Genomic DNA, 25,129 nt, shown 5'->3' with positions numbered 1-25,129 from the left:
ATAGGACGTCAACTCTCCACCTTCCTTGGCTATCCACTAGCTCCGCAATCCACTCATATAGCTCAACCGGAAAGGAACATAAAAAAATGTCATGGATTTCTGTATATAGGTACCTATCCAACCACTATTCCTTTGTTGGTCGCAGGTCTCTATTCTACTGCGCCGCGAATTTGTGGATCATCCTATCCAACCAGTCTTTGATCTCTTTCTTAGTTGGATTCCAATGATACGACATCACACATCTCTTATGCAAATTCCGGTCTTGGTAAAGGAACCAATTGTTGGCTTGGTGGGGCGCGACCTAGGTTCAACGTCAGTTAGCCAAACAAATCCCTACACTACTGGCCTTTTCGACATCATCCCACGGAGCACGGACCAAAGTCTCACCTGAAGGATTATGGGGGGATGTTGGAACCAAGTTTCCGCACCCTGAGATGGTTGTGATGTCAGTTTATTCCTTCTATTTCTATCTTCGCGCAGGTCATAGAGTTCTAGGGCTATGTCTATCTAGCCCTTTGCTCCAGCCTTTGGTAGCTCCGTGAAGGGGTACAATCGGCCTTCACACAGCCCTAACCTATGGTTTAGGTGCTTTCACGTTGCTAGGGCAGTGTATTGTGCAGATTCCGAAACTAGCTTAAGTGTCTTACTTATCTTATTAAACAATCATAGTTAGTGCCACGTAAATAGATATCCTTAATTGCGTTCAATTATCTAACATAATTACATACATTTGCACATCACATGAGCATTATAAATGAAATTCATACACAATATGACAAGATGCATTAACAGGAAACAAAGACACAAAATTTGTAGAATGCTTCTCTTTATTGATATCTTCAGATGATTATAAACTCTATCCACCCTACACACATAGCTACAGGGGTCTGCACACTCAGCTGCAGACTTCTACCCTAGGCCTCTGCACACTCAGTTGCAGAGCCTCTACCTACACTAAGACCCAAAACTTAGACTTCTCTCCTTATCACTCAAGACTTCTTCTACAACTTCTTATGACTTCAAAACTACTTAGAGCTTACTTACTTAGCTCTTTTTATATATTCCCATGGTCCACAAACCATGGGTAGATTTTTACAGCTGACTTTACTTTACAAAATAAGGGCAGACAACCCTTTATGACTCATGACACCTTCACGCTCTGCAACCACAAAATGCAGAGACTTTACAATTTTATTACAAAATTCGACCCAAAACATGGGCTTTTAGCCCCAAAAATGTCCTTGGGGGATCTCATTCCCAACAATGCCCCGTATCTTGTTGGTGTCATAGATATTAGCGAAAATTTGTGCGTACAATTTTAACATTGGCTTAGTGGTTTAATTTCAAGATCATTATTGATCATTGTATTTTAATATCTTGAATTAATTAATAATGAGAAGCACTCCCAATTAGTTTTCTAGACCCCATAGCTAATAGAATTAAAGCATGTAACTCATTAGTCATAATTACATCATATATATTCACTAGTGTTTACTTTTTGGCATGTAAATCAATGTTTTAGAGGAAAATTTATTATGTTGTCACAACATATTTACATGATTCACAAGATGAGAAATCAAATTTTGGTGTAATTGCAAATTTTAGGTTTGATAATTATAAGTTATTTATAGGCTATAAATTTCTTCAAAGTTTCACTTCTAATTGAGTATTCAACTAAACATATCGAGTATCTTATACATAACTATTTTTCCCTCCACTCACTTTTCATAACTTCCATAACCATTAGGTAAGGACCTACAACTTCGATGTTATTTTTGTTGTTTAATAAAATATTTTCCAAGACTTTACAAAGTTTTATAATTTATTGAAAGTTGCAGAATTTATAATTTATGAAGTTTCAAGGTCTATTTTTTTAAATGCTAAATATTTAAATGGTGTTAGCTCAAAGGAAGAGAACCCACCTTACAAGAAGGAGGTTGGCAGTTTGATTCCATCATGCCCTGATGTTCATATGGAATGACAATGATCAGTTTTTGGTGACGAGGCTCTTTTGATCATCACCAATGAGCTTATGGTGACATTTTTCAAACCCCACCAAAATATGAAATGATGACGGTCAACGGACACCATCATATATATATGCATCAATAGTGATGGCCATGAAAGTTCCATCACCAGAAATCACTGTTGTTCATATGAAATGGTGATGGTCACTATCTGTCATTATAATCATTATTTGTGATGCACTATGAATGCCACCACAACACCTATACTTTTGTCAATGTGCCCTTTCATGACATTCATTTTTTGGTGACAGAGGCTCTTTTGACCATCACCAAAGAGATTATGGTGACACTTTTTGACCCTCACTAAAATATGAAAAGGTGTCTAGTCAATGAACACCACCATATCTATGAATCAATAGTGATAGTCATGAAAGGTCCATCACAATAAATCATTCTTGTTCATATGAAATGGTGACAGTCACTATCTGTTATTATAATCATTATTCATGATGGACCTTGAATGTCACCACAACACTTATACTTTTGGTGACGCCACCTTTGGTGACGTTCAATTCTTTTGTGACGGAGGCTAAGGTATGTCACCATTTCTTATATGAAATTGTGACGATCACTATCCATCATTATAAATCATTATTGGTGACGAACCTTGAATGTCCCTACAACACCTGTACTTTTAGTGACGCCACCTTTGGTGACATTCAATTTTTGGTGACGGAGACTCTTTTGACTGTCACGAATGAGATTTAGGTGACTATTTGCGACCCTCACCAATGTCCTTTTTCCTTGTAGTGGAGAAAGAGATTCTTCCTTAAAATAATGAAACATTATCTCAAAATAATCATCTTTACTCAACATAGATTCTTCCTTAAGGTCATGAAAATTATCACAAAAAGAATGAGTTGTACTTCATAGAGGTTCTCCCTTAAATATATAAAAATTTATCTCAAACTAATCATATATATTGAACATCGAATTTTTCTTGAATTCATGACATTTTAGCTTAAAATAACCAGTTGACTCAACAAACATTCTTCACTTAATTCATGAAAAATTCTATCAAAATAATCATTTTTACTCAACAGATCTCATTCCCTAAATTCATGAATATTATCTCAAAATAATATGTACTATAGAGATTCCTTCTTAAGACATGACTTAGCAGAACCTACAAGCAAAACATAAAATTTTCAACATTTTCTACAAAATTCTTCTAATTTCTCAACTTCTTGTATAAGTTCCCTTGGTTCCTCCACTGCTAGTAAAAATCCTCCATTGTTTACCAAAAATTCCTTTAATTTCTCAGCTTCACCAAAAATCCTTTAATTTTTCCATTTCGTGTAAGAATTCTTGAGAAAAGTGGCAAAAATACAGAAGCATAGCGGAAAAATTAAAGAAAATTCCCACAATTTAGTAGAGAAAAAATGGAGTATCTACGTTTAAGAGAGCATGGTTCTTAGCAGGGATCATGTTAAAGGCCCATGACTCAGAATCCATAATAATTACGAAGAAATTTCAAATAATAATGACTTATTCTAATATAAATCCCCTCTATTTTTGGGAACTTTGAAAATGAATGACCAAGTTTGATATTAGTTGCAGTTTTCTTCGTAGATCATACCTGTTAGAAAATTATATATTATAGAGCAATGGAACACATAAAATATTGAAAAAATATAAACACAGAAAACGCATAAAACAAGAGAGACACAGATATTCGTGGTTCACCCAGTTTGGGCTACGTCCACGGAGAAACAACCAGTGTTTCTTTTTATATTATCCAACAAACTGAAGAGATACAACCTACAACAGGTCTGCTGTAATTCCCTCTTCGCTCTCAATCTCCTTTGTCTTCCTCACTCACAATACAAATATACATAGACACAATATAATTCCCTCATATATAGTGAGGGGTTGCCTTCTAGGGCAAAAAACCTTAAATTAAACATAACTTATACCGTTAGATCTCTGCCTAATGAACGACCCAAATGGACTACGAAATTACAACATTTTACAAGGCAATTTTACATCTATTCTTAGCTTCGAGGGTGCTGCCCCCATCCCCCTACCAGGGGGGCTCCCAAAGGTCACAGTTGCCCCCCCCGGGACCCCCCATGTAGTGAATATTTTATGGGCGGTGTTGCTGCCCCATTACAAACTGGGGTCCAATGCAATGATACCTTTGAATACAGAAGATAATTAGGCTCCATACCCAAAAATCTCCCACTTGGAGACTGATTATAGCAACTCCACTACTGCTTCATTTGTTGGACAATGACTCCACTTTGGACATGGCTGTTTCTCATATTCTTCATCATACTTGAAGACCAATTGAAACTGAGAAGATTCTCAGTTTCTCCCTGGTTACAACTTTTGTTAACATATCTACAGGATTCTGGCTAGTGTGTATCTTTTCCAGCTTCAACTGTCCATCTTCCAATGCTGACCGTATGAAATGGTACTTGAGCTGTATATGTTTAGTCTTGGAATGAAATGCAGAGTTCTTTGCAAGATATATGGCACTCTAGTTGTCACTATATAACTTGCCCAACTCCTTCTTCTTACCCAATTCATCTAGAAACCTTTGTCACCAAATAATTTCTTTATTAGCCTCTGTAGCAGCAATATACTCTGCTTTTGTTGTTCAGAGTGCAACAACACTTTGCAGTTTTGAGACCCAACTGATAGTTGTTCCACCTACAGTAAGCACATACCCTATTATGCTTCTCCTATTATCTCTATAACCTGCCATATATGAATTAACATATCCATGTAGAGTAATGTTTGAACCACCAAAGCATAATGCTTGATTTGTGGTACCTCTCAAATACTTGAGAATCCACTTCACTGCCATCCAATATTCTTTTCCTGGATTGTTCATGTACTTGTCTACAACTCCCACTACATGTGCAATATCAGGCCTTGTGTAGACCATTGCATACATTAAGCTTCCAACTGCTGATGTATATGAAACTTTAGACATATGAGCCATTTCTTCCTGAGTCTTGGGACACTCCTCCTTATTTAATTTGAAATGGCTAGCCAAAGGTATACTAACTGGTTTTGCATTCTGCATATTAAACCTTTTCAACATCTTTTCTATGTACTCACTTTGATACAATGTTAATTTGCGATTCTTCCTGTCTCTAGTTATTCTCATACCAAGCATTTGTTTTGTAGCACCCGAATCCTTCATTGCAAATGAGTTTTCCAATTTTATTTTGAGCACATTTATTTCCTGCATGTTAGAACCTGCAACAAGCATGCCATCTACATACAATAACAATATAATATAGCTGCCATCATTTTACCTTTTGAGATAAACACAATGATTAGAGTGACATCTAGAATAACCTTGTTTAGACATAAACCTGTCAAATTTTAGATACCACTACCTTGGAGCCTATTTTAAGCCATACAAGCTCTTCTTCAACCTGCACACTAGTTTATCCTTCCCTTTTACCACATATCCATGTGGTTGTTGCATATATATCTCTTCCTCCAAATCCCCATGGAGAAAGGTTGTCTTTACATCTAACTGCTCAAGATGCAAATCTTCAGCTGCTACTAGACTTAAAATAGTTCTGATTGAAGTCATTTTAACAATAGGAGAAAATATCTCATCAAAGTCTATACCTTTTTCTATGCAAACCCTTTCACCACAAGTCTAGCTTTATACCTTTTTCTACCTCCGTCTTCTTCCTTCAACTTGTAAACCCATTTATTCTGCAATGTTGTTTTACCTACAAGCAACCTGACTAAGTCCCAAGTCTGGTTATGTGCTAAGGAGTCCATCTCTTCTTTCATGGCTTGCTCCCACTTCTTCCTGGTTTCTACTTGCACTGCTTCTTCATAACATTTTGGTTCACCAAAATCAGTCAACAATACATAATATAATGAAGGAGAGTATCGTTCAGGGGGTCTACTTATCCTGGTAGATCTTCTAACACCACTTTTAGGTGTTTGAGGTGCTTGTTACTGTTGTGGTTGTTGTTCTGGCTGTTGATCATTATGATTTTTAGGCACCACCACTTTTCCTGTGATCTCATCAAGCACTGTGTATTCTCTGTTTTCTTTTTCCTGTTTCTTTTCCTACAACTGATCCTTATACAAAACCTTTTCATTGAATATGACATCTCTGCTCCTAATGATTTTATGTTTTTCATAATCATAAAAGCGATAACCAAAATCATTAACACCATATCCAATAAAGGTACATTTCTTTGATTTTGCCTCAAGCTTTGTTCTATTTTCTTTATTAATGTGGACAAAGGCTTCACAACCAAAAGTCTTTAAAAAAGAGTAGTTTACCTTTTTACCTGTCCATGCCTCCTCTAGAATACCACCATCCAAGGAACTTGAAGACCCTTTGTTTATTAGATAAACAACAATATCTACAACATCTACCCAAAATTGTAAAGGAAATCCTGCATGCAATCTCATGCACCTTGCACGCTCCATGATTGTCCTGTTCATCCTTTTTGACACACCATTTTCTTGTGGTGTTCTTGGAATTGTCTTCTCTCTATGAATTCCATTCTCTGAACAGTACCTATCAAACTCTTTGCTACAATATTCACCTCCATTTTCTGATTTGAGACACTTCAACCTTTTTCCTGTCTCATTTTCAACCAAAGCTTTCCATTTCTTGAAAGTATCAAATACATCAGATTTATTTCGAATACAATAAATCCAGGTTTTTCCGGTTGCATCATCAATAAAAGTGACATAATAATGAGAGCCACCAAGAGATGATACTTGAGCAGGTCCCCATACATCTGTATGCACAAGCTCTAATTTTTCGCTCTTCTTTTCTTTCCCAACTCTAAGGAATCTGACTCTCTTATGTTTTCCATAAACACAATTCTCACAGAATTTTAAATCAACATGCTTGAAACGTGGCAAAAAATTTCTTGAATGAAGAATCTACATCCTCTTCTCACTCATGTGCCCGATCTTATGATGCCACAATGTTGTATCTTCTCCTGTAGAGGTTAAATCATTAACAAAATTAGAAATACCAGTGCATAAATACAATATACCAACCTTTCCTCCTTTCGCTATTACCAGGTATCCTTTAGTGACCTTCTAGGTTTTATCTGTGAAAGTAGTTACGCAACCTTCACCTCCCAACTGCCTATTGAAATCAGATCTTTCTTCAAATCTGGAACATGCCTTACCTCCTTCAATAGCCATTGATGTCCAGTTTGTTGTTTTATGAAAATTGTACCCATTCCAATGATTTTACAGGGTTTATCATCACCCAATCAAAACTGTCCAAAATCTCCTTGAACATAATCATAAAAATGTTTCCTATCAGGTGTGGCATGGAATGAGGCCCCTAAATCTACCACCCAGGCATAAATAATATTTTCTAATGAAATAATCAAAGCATATTGCAACACATCACCTGTTACATTCACTTCATGATTAGTTTCTTGTTGCGTGTCTCCTTCTTTCCCTTTCGAGACTTGGATCTACCTTTCTTTACTTATTGCGATATCCAGGGCTCTTTCCTCTTTCCATTTTTCTTCCCCTAGTCTTTGCAGTCAAAGCATTACTTGATGTCTCACCAGAGCTTTTCCATTGCATTTCCTCGCTAAGGATTGCACCGAAAACATCATCAAACTTTAAAGTACTAGATCCTAAGACAGAGTTACTAATGGCCATAACTAAACCATTCCAACTTTCTAGCAATGAGCATAGAAATAACAGAGCCCTAACTTCATCATCAAAAGTTACCCCTACAGAACTTAATTGACTAGTAACTGTATTAAACTCATTTAAATGATCAACAACAGATCCACCTTCTGACATATTCATATTAAATAAACACTTCATAAGAAATACCTTACTTGAGGCTGAGGGTTTTTCATATAGTTTGGCCAATGTCAAAATTAAACCCTCTGTTGTCGTTTCCTTTGAAATATTAAATGCTACCGATGCCGCTAGGCACAGCCTTATTATTCCAAGTGCTTTTTTGTCGATAATATCCCAATCTATCTCTGTCATACTCATCGACTTCTTTGTCTTTCCGTTCAATGGCTGGTACAGATCTCCCTGATACAAATAACCTTCCATCTGCATCTTCCACAGTTGGTAGTTTTGGCCATTGAATTTTTTGACCCTAAACCTACCATCTTCCGCAATTGCTCCCACTCGAACCAGGAACCCTTCTCTCCTACGTGTTTATCAGCCAAAAGGGCCTTCAGCTCTGATATTAGTTGTTAGAAAATTATGTATTACAGGGCAATGGAACAAATAAAATATTTCAGAAATATAAACACAGAAAATGCATAAAACAGAGAGACATAGATATACCTTGTTCACCCAGTTTGGGCTACGTCCACGGAGAAACAACTAGTCCTTCTTTTTATATTATCTAGCAAACTGAAGAGATAAAACCTACAACAGATCCGCTGTAATTCCCTCTTCACTCTCAATCTCCTCTCTCTTCCTCACTTAGAATATAGATATACATAGACGCAATAAAATTCCCTCATATATAGCGAGGGGTTGCCTTCTAGGGCAAAAAACCCCAAATTAAACATAACTTCTACCGTCAGATCTCCGTCTAATGAATAACCTAGATTGACTACGAAATTACAACATTTTACAAGGCAATTTTACATCTATTCTTAGCTTCGGGGGCACTGCCCCCGATCCCCCCGCTAGGGGGGGCTCCCAAAGGTCGCAGTCGCCCCCCCCCTGGACCCCCCTGCAGCGAATGTTTTATCGGTGGCGTTGCCACCCTATTATGAACTGGGTCCAATGCGGCGATAACTTTGAATAAAGAAGATAATCAGGCTCCATACCCAACAATACTGACCCCTGTGATAATGAACAACATAGTATAAAAGAAAACTCAAAATTAAAGTTCCATCACAGAAGTAGGATACAATGTACACTAAAATACCAGAAAGAAAACATGAGCCATACTCTCCTTTCAAGTGAAGAGTATATAAGGAATTGTTAATTACCTATGGAAATAAAAGGAGGAAAAGAAAGTTGAGAACATTATATATAGTTAAAGCTTAGATAAAAAACTACTAATTAAAAACAAGTAATGTAAAATAAAAATTATCTAAGAGAAAGGAAACAAAATCATGGTAAAAATAGATTAATCCTTTTTTACTAATTCCAGTTCCTAAATAGGACAAAAATTAAGGGCACTAGGATCTTTGTACATTTCAATATATGAATTTAAAGAGGTTTCAAACTTCTCCATCCTCCAATGTATCCTAATGGTTTACAACTCCAAAAATGAAATTATACCTCATAGTTTCGATCGAAGATCGAGAACTGAAGAGCACATAACGACTTTAACAAGGAAAAGTCAGAAGAAAGGATACAAAAAAGATTTAGTTTTAAAAAAATAAGAGATGAATGAATCCCTCAATAAGTCCAATTACATATAAAAAACATTGATAAAACAAAATCATTTTCTTCTACACAAGACAACTTCTATGCGTCCCACTAGGTTGATGCAATTCCATGAGATCTATCTCTAGAATTCATGACATTCACAAACTCATATTCATGGTAGGACCTCATATGAATCTACCTTCAAACTGAATGATAATAGCAGTAGAAGCAGCCAGAACAATTATCCATGCATTTAGAGATGTTGTTATGCCCTCCTTTGCAATGTTGACAATCTGTTGCTCCATCACTTCATGAATAACAATACAATTTGTCTCGTCCATAGCACCTGATTCATCACATACAAGATCCATTATTTTTGTCACTACTCTGAAGGTGCCAAAAGATATATGTTGGTGAAACCTCTAATGCATTTAGTCTAAAATAAAACAATTTCCAACTCCAAAGAAACCAACAACTTAAACATTGGAAAGAATAAAGCTCAGAAACATACCAGGGCCACGCCTTCAAGGACCATTTCGTTGGGTGACCAGATCCCTTTGAACAACAATTGTCAAACCAGCACCACTACTTCCTCGACCTGTGGTGTAAACTCCTTGAGGTTCCACACTAATCATGTGTTTCAACAACTGACTCTTTGCAACTCCAAGATCTCCCATCAAACAGACATGCAAATCACCTCTTATTTGCAAGTAAAAAAAAATGTGAGCAACAAATATAAATTTTCCTTTGCAGAAAGACTCCAAAGACCAGATAAGGGAGAATAACAAGGCATTTTTCTCAGACAGTCACCAATGGGATGAACAAGTTTCTCTATAGCAACTCTTTAGTAAAATGATTATACCTTAATTCCATCCTTGCATTTTGTAGTTGGGGCACCAACAAGAAGTAGAAGCAGGGATTTTTTAACATCCTTGTGTCCAAATATTTCTAGAGTTAAAGAAAGCGTAAGCTTGTTGTAGATGTCCCCATCCTTAGCAAGTAGGTTTATTTGTTCTTGTTCATAACCTTGTAAAATGTACCTATAGGTGTGAAATATAGAGAAAACATGGATCAAATAAAAAATTCACTAAATGGAACATTTCAAAAAATTTCATATGCAAGACACTAAGTTGAATGAAATGTCAAAATGTCTGGAAGTTTCTGAAACAAGTATGGCTGGAAACATGACCCCCGAAAAATGGAAACATTGGGTGAAATGTCACATACAAACACACACAGATATATATATATATATATATATATATATATATATATATATATATATATATATATATATATATATATATATATATATATATATATATAGATAGATAGATATATATGTGTACACATTTTTTTTTAAATAAGTTAATAATGCATCTTGCAAGAAAAAGAGAATGAGACACATAAATGACATTTTAGAAGGAAAACCCTGTCTATGTTAATTCTCGTAGATGATTAAATGATCCAAAATCCAAAATTATACTTATTACTAAGAGTACAGACCCACTTACTGTGTTGCATCATCAAATGCAAGAGGATGATCCCCTAGTTCATCATCCATACATAGTTTGCAATAAACCCTTTATGGATCTAGTTTCCATTCTTACTTTAGAGGGGTGGAGGTTGATATTACTGGCACATACACATATATGGGGGCTCAATTTTTAGGTTTTAAGTTTGGTTTGAGGGAGGATATCCAACCTTGAGTGAATAAGGGGTATGGGTGCCTTTCTCTTATAAACAGACAAATGTTTCCAACACCATTTTTAGGGCATCTCATCCAAATTAGACCTCATGGACTCCAATTTGACACCTATAGTTTTATATGGTTCAGAGGTATGGAGGTCAAGCTTACTCAGGTTAGATTGAGCCTTAGGTTAGGTTATAGTGACCTTGAGTACAGGCCCACTTACTGTGTTGCATCATCAAATGCAAGAGGATGATCCCCTAGTCCATCATCCATACATAGTTTGCAATAAACCATTTCTTGATCTAGACTACCTTTATATTGGTATAGTTGTTTTATTTTCTTTAGAGATTTACTTAATAGTAGACATAGACTGATACCCATATCTTACTTATTTATCGTTGGAGGCCATTTCCCAATTTACCCCCCTTTTGGGAGAGAAAAGTGTCAGTGTTTAGAAGTTTTTTGTTTATTTCAATCCATTAGTATATTGATAGATCATCTTCCCACATTCCAACACACTTTGGATGCTCCTAGTCACTTTTTCTCTAATATGTAAGAGATGGGTGGGATTATCTGCAAGGATATGTACAAGTAGTATATCTAGGTCACTTGGATTCCCCTCTTGGGAATTTGAGAACCAAAATGGCCTTTTGTGTTGAGAATTCGTTATCTCTTAGAGACAACTTTATGGTGTTGATCCACTTACACACTTCGACACTTTATGCATGGAATTAGGACCCCCTAGGTTAGTTTTGAGTGTGTACTGATAAGCTTCAGGTGGAAGTTGAGCACCAAATGTCATAAGAGGATAATTTATTTTGGATATGCCATATATAGGAGATAGCGATAGGGAAACACTTCATTTTTAGGTGTCCCTGTTCTAATGAGATACATGGTCACTTCTATTATATTTAGGGAGTGCCATAACTCCCTTTCCACCTTTTGTTGGTACCTAGCCTACCGATGCCAAACCTTATACTTGGGAGAGATTATTAGGTACACAACTCACATTTTCTTGCCCTCCCCCCGCCCTCGTTGATAGGACACTACTAGGAGGATCATAATTTTCTTCTAAATTCTCCTAGATATGGGCAACAAGTGGCAAGAAAATTGCAAAACCATTCCAGTTCGAGAGACAACTTAAAACCTTGTAGTGAGACCCACGTGGAGTTGTTGTTCATTCCAGATTGGTAGGCAACCCACTCTTACCACGACATGGCATAGGGCCACCTCTTCCAAAGGGAGATGCATGCCTAGACCAGATCCATCTTCTTTGGCTAGTCATCTATACAATGTTTCTTTCCTTTTGGTATCAAATGGTCAGAGTGATTCCCTTTCAACTTCAAAGGAGAACACCCTCTCCTTCATTTGATGGTGGGAATTTAGATCATTTTGGCTCTTTCCCTTGTACTTGTTTCCAGAGCATTGTATTTCTTCTTTTTGGTGTTCTGTTAGTTATGCTTAGATATTTCCCTTTGCACTCCCACTCTGTGTTGCCACTTTTGCACTGAGTAGTCTCATTGACCTACCTTTGATCATTCATTGGAGACTATTAAACCTATCTTATATTATCATGAACGAATATTCTTAATTAGTAGCTTAAAACATTTAATAAAGACAAAATTTATTATTATGTGCTATTAAGTAGTAGAGTTTTCCATGAAGCAGTTTATATGGGATAATACTAATTGATGACAAGACCTATCTTTCAGATAATTTCAAAATGAAAGAACATATTAAAGGGAAAATAAAATTATATTAAAATTCAAAGCATTTACTTCAGCCCTTCATTGTATGCAAACCAAAACCTGAGACTACCTATTTTATTTCCATCATAAGATGAAGAAATGATTTAAACTTTTATGACATCTTCCAAAAATTAGGACAATTTGGCCAAAATACTATATCTATGATACATTTAGATCCTTGGATTGTTGAAGTTCATGTTTGTACTTACCACTAGATCATGCAAATGATATCGTTGTAGATAACCCTTTTCTCATCCCAAATTGTTTTCCCTTTTATTGTTGCAAGTCCCTTATACTTGAAAGATGATTAAGCTTCAACCTCTTTACTTGCTTTCTCTGCTTCTAAAGAATCTTTTTGTCACTGATCACACGCTTATTAGGTATGATGGAGGATTTGAAGTCATCCTGAAATTACCATGTCAGTTTTATTATTTTTGTAATGAGTGTGTCACAACCCCATATACATCTTGAATACCCTTTTCTTCTCTTGCTAAAAGGAGTGGGCTTCCTCTCTCATCTTTATAGTCAGGATGAAGGGTATTTCTCCTTGGGAGATCTTTAACTCTGATAAAGATTAATGACCATCGTTAACTTAAGTTTGTATAAATTCTTAGTGTCTATATTAATTAATAAAGTCAGTATAGGAACTAACTAAATTGAGCAAGTCATTCAAACATAATCCCATAGTTTTGGGAGTTATTGTTGTTATGTTTGAAGTCATGTATTAAAAGTGTTCTTATTTAATAAAATATACAATACCTATTGCATGCTTTCTTGCTTGCAATATATTTTATCAACATGCTATCTGGGTATTAGAGGTTGAGAGGCTATGTGACTGGCGATTCAAGAATATATTTATAAAAAATTGGATGAGGAGACTAGGTTAGATAAACAAGTTGGAGACTTAGGAATATGGGTGTGTGTTATCATGTGAATCTGCACCAATTGACTTAGGAAATAACTCTAAACAACTAATCATGTCACCATTACTGTCTCTCTCTTTGGATAGGTGATTTTCCATTATTTGGGGTTTGTCCCTAAACCATGTGAATGAAGTTAACTAACAAGCAAATCTACATAACAATCCAATCATATTAGAACACTAAACCTCCCTTGATATGCCCAGAAGCACTCAAGAACAAGAGTCAATTCATGATTTGAATTGTTAGGGTTGAGATCATATTCGTTAAAATAAATCCAACAATGATCAAACAAGTGAAATGAAATGAATGTGTGCCTTATGACAAAACAAGAGATTAAAATAAGTGCATGGAAAAGAAAACCAAAACCTTGGCAACACAATTTAACATATAATCAACAATGGATTAAAAGAGCTAATGACATAGCATAGTTGAATATATTCAATGTGTTAATCAAGAGACTAAATCAGACCATAATAATAACCACATTATAAGTTGTGTAAGTTCTATGGTGTTCTGTGGTGGAAGAAATTTGTTTGATCCGTATGGAAGAAGAATGAAAACAAACTTTTATTGTAAGTTTCCCAAGAAACATGTTTATCCCTTACATAGAGATCTCAACTCTGTCAACAAAAAATATAGAAGAAAGGAACCACGCCTTAGTTGTGCATGAGGGAAAAATGATCAAATTGGACTAATAACTTTGCATGTAGTGCTAACTCTAAGTGACCTGTTGTTTACCAAAAGTAAATCACCAACAGGATGTAAACAAATTCTTCTCAAAACACCCATGCCAACTGATCTTGCTATCTAATATGCTAAAAATAAACATGGGAATAAAGTGTTTACTATTTTAGATCCTCAAAAGACACTAAGACATACCCTCTGCAGGACATAATTGTGGCCTGCCACTGGAACATATCATCAGTCACTGGATCTACAAAGCAACTGAAATATTGTTATACAAAACCCTCAACAATTATAATCCCCTAAAAATAAAAACAAGATGCATTTGTTAAAAATGTTGAAAGTAGCATTTCTAAGGTTCTTGGAAAAAGACATAATGGATATCCAACATAAGAACAACTTTGAAAAAATTAGAAATTACTAGGCTTGTGGATGTATCATCAAGAAAAATTATACAACACCTCATGAGATGCTATCTTTAAAGAAAACTTGTTCATTTCTAGATCATAAACATATATAGATTTTTCTTTACTACCAACAACAAGTTCTCGTCCCCTATACTACTAGTCTAACCCCTTATTTTTATTAGTACAACCCCCTTATTATATTGTTGTACCCATGTAGTCCCGATATTGTTACTATTGTGTCTAATATAAGCCCACTATTGTTATTATTGTGCCCTTACATTATTATTGTTATGTCGGCTCTAATTATATTATGACCCCTTAGACTCCTATATATAGAAAGGAGGTATTGTCATTTGTATCATCTAAGAATTGTTCATTTGTGTAATGTAAAGGAGGTTTCCCCCTCGAAGAGGCTTATTTTGAAGGCGTTCATCTATCTTTTCTATCTTTTTGTGAGCTGGTTTCATAACATTTGGTATTAGAGCTGTGGATTCTAGGGTTTTGTTGCTCCAAATAGGTCATCATGGATTTTTCGCTATAACCCTTTTTCTGCGATGTTTCAGAAGCGAAACAAAAAACCCATTTGAGACGAAATTGCGCTGAACCTCGGGTCCGAATTTCAGAGCTTTTTGCACAATAGTTTTGGAGATATGATCTGAGGAAGTTAACCTTTTTGTAGACTCCTGAGTTACATTCCAAATAGGTGACCTTAGTAAAATAGTCATAACTTTTGTTTTGAGAATCAGATTGAAATTTTGTAAGAAGTTATAGAATGAGGACGAATTGTAGTTTCTTGTGTACATTTTTTAGATCCATAGGTCGAAACAATGACTCATGTCACGTCATACAAGTTTTCTCTACTAAACTAGTCTATAATTAGGTCACAGTGGGAGATTTGGCATAAATCTTCCTTGGAGAATCCAATTTGGATCAGACTAGTGGCATTGGAAAGAGGACGTAAAGGGCTACCGCAGGTCATGATTTCAGAACTGGAAGATCCGAAATTACATAGTTACAGTGGTTTCAAGATCGAGCTCCTAAAATCAAGAAAAAGCGAGATGAGGAAGTTTGATGGAAAGGATCCAATAAATTAGATACTGCAAATGGAGAAATATTTTGACCTACATGGTGTACCACTGTTACAAAAGGTATGTATTGCATCTAATTATTTAGAACCGAATCATTTTTTATGGTATAAAGGGCTTTTTTCTCGTAAACCACTTGTCACGTGGTCAATTTTCACGGAGGAAATTATAGCACATTATGAGGATACAAATAGAAACTCCTTCTTTAGCCAATTGATAAATCTCAAAAAAAAGTGTTCAATGGAACAACACATTGAAGACTTCAAAAAATTGAATAGAAGGTAAATTATATTCTAGAGAAGCAAATGATTGATGTCTTCATAGGGACTTTAAGGGATAACGTTTAACATGAGGTTCGTCTTTGGGAACCTGATTCATTGGAGGAGGCATTCAGGTTGGCAAGAAAAATTGAAACTGAAATTATGAAAACAAGGCATCCCACCACTCATGACTATAACTATGGAAGTGTTTCTTCTCCTAGCCTTCCACAACCTACAAGGATTGCACCACAACAATTGGAAGAAAAAAGAGAAAAAGGGCTTCGTTACAATTGTGATAGAAAATGCACTAAAGGTCATAAGCGTGCTGAGAAGAAATTATTTTACATAGAGTATGAAGAGGAGGAAGAAAAGGATGAAGAAACATCAAAAGAAGAGGATATATGCTAGGACAAAACCCCAGAGAAAGAAGAAATGAATCTGACCATATCTTGTAAAGCACTAGCAAGAATTACCACTCCTCAAACTCTCAGGATAGAAGGACATATCAAGAAGAAAAAGGTTCAAGAAGTGAAAGATAACATCAAGAAAGAAGAAATGAATACAACCATATCTTGTAATGCATTGGCCAGAATTACGACTCCTCAAACTATCTAGATAGAAGGACATATAAAGAAAAAAATGTTCAAGAAGAGAAAGATCACATCGAGCATCAAGAAATGAATCCAACCATATCTTGTAAATCATTGGAAGAAATTACCACTCCTAAAACTCTCAAGATAGAAGGACATATCAAGAAGAAAAAGGTTCATGCAATGAAAGATCGCATCGAGCATCAACAACAAGTTCTCCAACTTTTAAAGGATAACACCACTTTGGTGCAAAATCGAATGAAACAACAGGTAGATCAACATCGTAGTGAAAAATGTTTTGATGTAGGTGATTGGGTATTTTTACTGCTACATCTTAAGCAAGATATTTATGAGAAGGAAATGTTGGCAATACTACATGCACTTAAGAAACGACGACCTTACCGAATGGGAAGACACTTCAAGGTAAAAATGGATCATGATAGTCTTAAATACTTTTTAGAACAACTATTATCTTTAGAAGAATAGAAAAAATGGGTCACAAATATGTTGGGTTATGACTTTGACATCATCTATAGAAAAGGGAAGAAAAATTTTGTTGTAGATGCACTCTCCAGAAAGGATACGGATGTCGAAGCATTGTTTTGTGCTATTTCTATTATCCAACCAGATTGGATAAACAAAGTAAGGGATGAATGGAAGAAGGATGAAGAAGTGTGGCCACTCATTCAAAATTTGCAAAAGATCCCAATTCAAACAATATTGACAGAACTTGAAGAGGAAGGAAAAATCATATTGGAACCTGGAGCAGTCATAGAAACAAGAACCCAACAGCTACGAAATCAATCAATTTCAGAGTATCTCATCAAGTGGAAGAACTTACCTGCTGAAGATTCCACATGGGAGGACAAGAATTTTATACAGAAGCATCAAGAACTACTCAAGCATTGAGGACAACACTTTTTGAAGAGAGGGGCATGTTAGGCCCCTATACTACTAGTCTAACCCCTTATTGTTATTAGTACAACCCCCTTATTATATTTTTGTACCCATGTAGTCCTGATATTGTTACTATTGTGCCCAATAGAAGCCCACTATTGTTATTATTGTGCCCTTACATTATTATTGTTATGTCGGCTTTGATTATATTATGACCCCTTAGACTCCTATATATAGAAAGGAGGTATTGTCATTTATATCATCTAAGAATTGTTCATTTGTGTAATTTAAAGGAGGTTGACCCCTCAAAGAGGCTTATTTCTAAGGCGCTCATCTATCTTTTCTATCTTTTTGTCAGTTGGCTTCATAACAAACAGGATGTAAACAAATTCTTCTCAAAACACCCATGCCCACTGATCTTGCTATCTAATATGATAAAAATAAACATGGGAATAAAGTGTTTATTATTTTAGATCCTCAAAAGACACTAAGACATACCCTCTGCAGGACATAATTGTGGCCTGCCACTGAAATATATCATCAGTCACTGGATCTACAAAGCAATTGAAATATTGTTATACAAAACCCTCAACAATTACAATCCCCTAAAAATAAAAACCAGATGCATTTGTTAAAAATGTTGAAAGTAGCATTTCTAAGGTTCTTGGAAAAAGACATAATGGATATCCATCATAAGAACAACTTTGACAAAAGTAGAAATTACTAGGCTTGTGGATGCATCATCAAGAAAAATTATACAACACCTCATGAGATACTATCTTTAAAGAAAACTTGTTCATTTCTAGATCATAAACATATATAGATTTTTCATTACTACCAACAACAAGTTCTCGTCCATGTGTCGCAAAATTAATGCAAAAGTGCCCAAATGAGCAATCTTCTTCATACATAGAGAAATCCATCCCTTCATGAATTTCCTACAAATATTCACCCAGTTAAACATATCCATAAGGTTCTATTACAGTATGAATATATCTATGATGCCAGTGCTTCAAATCACAATTAACAATGTATAAATTTCATAAATAATAAGCATAACTATTACAAAAAAGATCCAGGTGGATATTTGTGGCCACCCGCCTATTCCACTTGGACCCCAACCATTGTTTCTTTCAGTTTTTTTAGTTTTCTTATTTATAGCACAATTTACTATTTTTGGGAGTTTTTTGGATCCTGAACTTCCAGAGCCGTTTTGAGGGCTTATACAACATTTTTTAGGAAAATAGGGGCCAACTCAAGCTATGGGCTGATGCTTGCCACTTGAAAGTTATATTCCTTGAATAGATCATTCTAACAAGGTATTTTGCACATCAGACAAAGATCGTATGCCAAAGTTACAACCCCGAGAAGTTAATGTACCAATTTACCCAAACGAGGCTCATAATTTGGTGCTTCATCTCCTAGGGTTAGGTTTTTGGATGTTTAGGGTTTTCCATTGTTTCTCAATAAGAAATATCCCTTTGAGCCTCATTCTAACATAGTGAAGAGGCATGTAGCCTTCACATCTATTCTTAGAGATAAACTACCATCGCCCAAGCTAGTTTATTTCCATTCTGTATGTAAGCATATTTCAGTTCTTTGATATTAATGAAATGAATTTTTATTTCTACTGCATCCCTATGTTTATGGTTATATCCGTAATTTGTTGCGTTCCTGTTTAAATTGAGATAAATTTTCAATAGTTCACCAATTATAAAATACCAATTTTAAATCATTTGTGATATTTTAAGTTGATTCTTGAATATCATGACTTGAAGACTAACCTTTGAGCCATTTCAAGCACTTCAAAGTACATGGTACTTGGTGATTGTATACACTTGAAAATCTCTTTTAGAAGTAACGACACCTCACAACTTTGCTAGTCACATTTATTTTTATTATGATGTTTCAACATCATGAATGCCATTACTTGCAATGTACAATGAAATTGGGCAATGTTAGAACCATTATTGCACTCAGATCTATTTATAAAAATGAAGCCTTTAAATTTAATGCACCTAACATTTCCTACTGGGATATGCATTATCATTACATCTTTTTAGCTAAAATAATACACAAGAAATACATCACAACCACTACAATTGTTTACTATAAAATATCGGTTGGAAGGAATATTCCACCAATGTACAAACTAGATGTGTGTATGGTGAACTCACAAGGTAATGCATGAGAAATATTTGACCAAGGGCATAAGAAATCTAGAAAGTTTGTTGAATAGTGGTAACAAAAGGAAACAACACTAGCGTAAGGAAAACAAAATTCCTAAATGAGCATTAATACAGTCAACTTACGATAAATAAGCAAAAGGATCGCAAGGCTAAAAGAAAAGAGGTCTTGAACCTTAATTTCATCTTCTTCAAATGAAATATCAACATCAGGGCCACAAAGCGCCTATAATGAAGCTTCAAAATCCAACTTCTTGCCTATTTTAGCTTGCCCCCAACGTGAACAGATGTTAGATAGTATTTTCCTTTTACATAACATGCAACAAAAAATTTCTCTAGATTATGTAGTTCACATCATTTACTCCAAGAATGCAAGATTTCTAAAAGCTTACCAGCCATCTTGGAGATTCTGGGATAATGGAGAGAACAATAAGCAATAGAACATTGGGAACTATCTCTGCATCACCTCACAAGAGTTGTTGGTTTTAATATTTTTAGAAAAATAAAATAAATTTTTAAATCCTTATTACTAATCACAGACCTATAACTTCCAGAAGCCTCCGTGAAACAAACCCAAATAAATATGCCAGCATTATGCCAATAGTAATTGAAAGTTGTTCCACAAAAAAGAGACTTTGGTCAATTACAGTTAAGATTTATAGGGCTTTAGAAGTCACTTACATCCATGAAAATATGGCTCCTTAGAAAACCATGATGAAGCTATATTCCCAAGGTGAAAAACATAAGAATTTAAGAATAGGAAACTCACATGATTTATAATACCAAGAGCTCCTTGCAAGTTCTTCAGAGCCATATCAACTATATATATTGGTACCTTGATTTACCACAACACATGAATAACATCAGACGCTCAACAACATTACTGCAGTAGATACCTTATCAAAGGTTTTGGAGGAGGAAGGGCACATGAGGGAGTGGGAGACTTGCTATGAAATATATGGCTCACATTCCAAAGCATGTCAACAATCTATCTGCATACAATAATAAAGCATTCTGCTACAAGGAAAACGTGACAAAACTAAATCAGAAGTAATTTATGTTCTTTGGTTGTTCCTCATCTTCTTCTCCCATTGACAACCTACCTCGCTCATCAACGAATATTTTTTTCTTCTTGTTGTGTTCCTAGGAGAGATCATAGGTATATTATGTATGAAATTTTGTGAAAAGTGGATACCAAGTGGCCTTATTTTCGTTTTTGGAGGTGATATGGCATGCTATAAGCACTTTTCTATGTATTTTCCTTTTCCAAACCATGAAATAGAAACTTATGCATTCTTTCTTTGGAAAAATAAAATCAATTAAAATTTGCATACCATTCACCCTATCAAATTCTTGTTAATCCAAAAGTTGCAAAAAATCAGATACCATTCACCTTAAAATACGCCTTGGATTAGAAGCACACATTGCAAGGACCATCAAACACATATATCGATGTAGGAAAAAACAAGAAAGCAAAGTTCCATCACCCTTCCAATCTACCAGAAGCATATATCTTAATAAAGTTGCAAATAATTTAGAAACAAACTACCATCACATGTCCAAAAGCCTTTACAGATAGTAATTAATGTTAATTTCATTTAGTGAAATCACTAAAAGGAAATTCCCAAAAGATGATTGAGGATTGTCAACAATAACCAAGTGAAATTTAACTGTTGTAAACCCCATGCATATGGCCAAAATATAAATACTTTCAAAAAGACTTTCATGGCACATTTGAACTACAGACTCTGATTTATATGTCCAATTTAAAAAATAGGAAATCCAACTACCACATAAACATTCAAAATAGAATTCACTTCATGTGTTAGATGTTTCTCTGGTGTAAATCTGTTGACTTGAGTGAGCAGAAACCATCCTGATTGAAGCTTGTGCCATCAAATCCTTGATATCATTTCTAGAAAGTGAACCATTAATCTAAAAATTTAAGGAAAACTTTAACATTAGTGAGAATAACCGCATACTTATCCACAAAACATATTTGTTGAAAAGGAGCCACCTTTTCTTGATTTTCATTATTAAATGGACCAACTTCAGAACAACCACAGTAGAAGACATCCAACACAAGTGTTCCGGTAAGGGATACCCTTATCTCCAAATTGTATATATGTTTTGATGTAAGGGGTACATATAGTTATATAGGTATGTAATTCTATTGTTTTTATGGAGTAAATACCAAACTAATGTTTGAATGAAACACAACTACAAAAATATGAATGGCTAGTGAAAGAAACTTACACCAAAAATTAGGTAGCGAAAAAACATTGATTTATCTTGAACATTCACCATTTAGACTATTCACTACATCTAAAACCAAAAAATACAAAATTGACATCAGATTCATACAAACAAATCAACAAAAATACAACTGATAATTATTTATAGATGATCCAATATATGGAAATACATAAGGAAAGTGAAAGTAGAATGTTTTGAAAATCAACCTTGTTCAATTTTTTTCACAAAATATGAAAAATAATTGTAATCACTTTATTCTAATTTGTATGCATTATTCCTAGCATTGTATGATAACCTTTTGATTGCTATAACATATTCAAGTTGTACAAAAGCATGATCTATCAAATCATACTTATACATGTGTTGCCCTTTCATTCTACTATAAAAACATAATTGAAGTTTGATGCCTTCTAATCTATCCAAAATTTCAATGTCATTATGGTAATCAAACACCCTATTACCATCATTCTTACTTATTCTTTGAACTCTTCCAATGTACCACATTCCACAAGAAAAACCTTGGTTTGTACTTCGATGAACACCTTTTCTTGCAATATGTTTAGTAGGGAGAATTGAGTTGCTTTCAAACAACACCCCACAATTTGATCCAATTCCAAAGCCATTTGAAACACCCTTTTGTGGATCCTTCCCACCTCACCTAAAGTAGACCCCATTTCTCACTTTCATCAACCTAACTTTTGATCATGTCAGATTTCCATTCAACGTACTAACCAAACATGCTTTGAACATATCCTTACCATTAACATCCACCACTTGTTTTATCATTTTGCTTACATTTTCATCAATGGAATCTAAAGTTTCCTTCAACTCGTGTCTCCACTCACTTTCCATTATTTACAATTCACTTTCATTGTGTACCAATCATGATAAAGATTTGAATATAGAGTTGGAACAACTCAGTGGAAAATCATCGACTACTTTATCCACAATTTAGAATGTTGGATAATTTTGATCCTCTATCCATGGTTTAACCCTCCAGTAAGATTGAGTGTAATTTTATGGTTGCATTCCAAGAGTTGATAAAATGTATTATCCATCCTTCAATCCAAATTTATGGGCTTAAAATTTTTTAGCATATGTGGATATTGAGTCATATCGCGACAATATGTCAATGTTTTGTATTTTTTCTTGGTGCAATCTATTCTAAAGGCTTTCTTGCTTCTTATAAGATTTATTAAAATGAAGCCCTTGGGGATTTGATTCTTCTTCAACAACTACATTAAGGGTTCCAACAATATGAAGCAAGTCAGTGAAAGAATAGGCCCTCTGCACACCAACCAATCCACCAACTTTACTGAATAAGTTCTCACATACGTCTGACCTAGTGAGGTGCAAAACACATGGTGAGTTAGAGTAATGATCTCAAAACAATCTCATCAAAAAAACTACAAAATGGCAAGAAAGTTTCACGTTTTGATATGTCTCCCTGATGATGAAATTTAATTTGCATTAGTATGAGATTGTTTCTATACCCAACATAACCATATTGTGAAGAAATGATGAACTCATGAAGCATTTTGTACCCTTTCCTAAAGGTTCAAACTATGACACATAAATATTTGAATGTAGTAAAAACAATCATTAGATAAGTCTTTGTATCTAGTGTCCTCTTTAACTTTCGACTTGGTTTACTTATAAACTATTTCAAACACCTATGAACATGCCTTGAAGAAATGTGTTGTGTGGAACCCCAATTTTTCAATCCATCATCTCTATCTCTTCACCTTTAAGCTTGTGATCATCCACTTCAAAAGTCTGATACACCATTCTAAAATGACCAAACCTTATGTACTCATTTCCTAAAACAAATTCTCTTCGACTGGTAAACAAAAGATTCACTAGATTTTTACCATTGTGGATGTAATCTTGGTTATGTAATCCTATTACATTGCAACCATTGTACAACCCGGTTAGCCTCCACCCTTCCCAAGGACTTTGATATCAAAGACCTGATGTTGAATACTAATCCTTCAAGATAAGTTGTCTTCTTCTACTATCCCCATCTCAGGAATGACCAACAATAGATCCCAAATTGTTTTCCACATGTTTCTTTCACATATATTCTACCTTTTCCCATTGTTGATAAAAAAAATTGCATTGAACCTATTGCATGTTGGATGAACAACCACAACCAAACCAAGAATATTTTCATGTAAACGGTTTGTAATAATAACATATGCATAATGGCCAATAACATTTTTCTTAAAAGAATTTGCTATAATATCAAAGCCTACAACTCCCTCCAAATCTCACCGAGAAATTTGATTGGCATTGATGTTCTTCTTTCGTACCAAAAAACCACACCAGTGCATCGCTTTTTCTTCCCACCTAACATATTTTTTGACAAATGTTTCTATCGACCGAATCTTCAATAGGATGTCAAGAAGTACATCAGATCCTGCACTGCCTATGCCATTTCCAAACAGACCATCAAGAAGCAAGGCCTCTATACTCTGATGCCTACCCCTAGTCAACCTTGGGAATCCATCTCCATGGATTACATGTCGGGACTTCCTTCTACTAAGCATGGAATTGATTGTGTTTTTGTGGTCATCAACAGATTCTCGAAGATGGCGATTATGGTGACCTACAAGAAGAATATCCTAGCAGAAGCCACTATTAAACTCTTCTTTGAAAGAGTGTGGGTACACTTTGGGATCCCACAAGCTATCATCTTAGATCTAGACAACAGGTTCCTCAATACATTTGGTCTAGTATCTGGTCAATGTTGGACACCAAGCTCACTAAGTCCACAGCTTTCCATCCCCAAAATGATGGCCAAACAAAGGTCATGAATAATATGATCGTACACATTTTATGATGTACAACTCAAAAAATCCATCCACATGGGATAAGAGCCTCCACCATGTCCAACACAGCTATAATTGGTCTCTCCATAGCTCCACTGGCCACAACCCTTTTCAAGTGGGATTGGGATTCCAACCACTATGTCCCATCGATGTAGCCATACCATTTGCAGCTACTTAGGCAAATTCATCTCATCTCCAGTCCAAAGATGACAAGGAAAA

The 25,129-nt window shown here is 35.2% G+C and overlaps 1 pseudogene; it reads right to left on the bottom strand.

The window, feature by feature from the left end:
• LOC149144381 (DNA replication licensing factor MCM7-like) overlaps positions 1 to 25,129 on the bottom strand; it is a 142,817-nt pseudogene that overhangs the window by 78,959 nt on the left and 38,729 nt on the right.

Source organism: Pinus tabuliformis, chromosome X (assembly GCF_031772625.1).
Source record: "Pinus tabuliformis cultivar Carrire ecotype Pingquan chromosome X, CPIR1, whole genome shotgun sequence".
NCBI classification, from domain to species: Eukaryota; Viridiplantae; Streptophyta; class Pinopsida; order Pinales; family Pinaceae; genus Pinus; species Pinus tabuliformis.
This window is presented reverse-complemented; position numbering and strand designations above follow the sequence as displayed.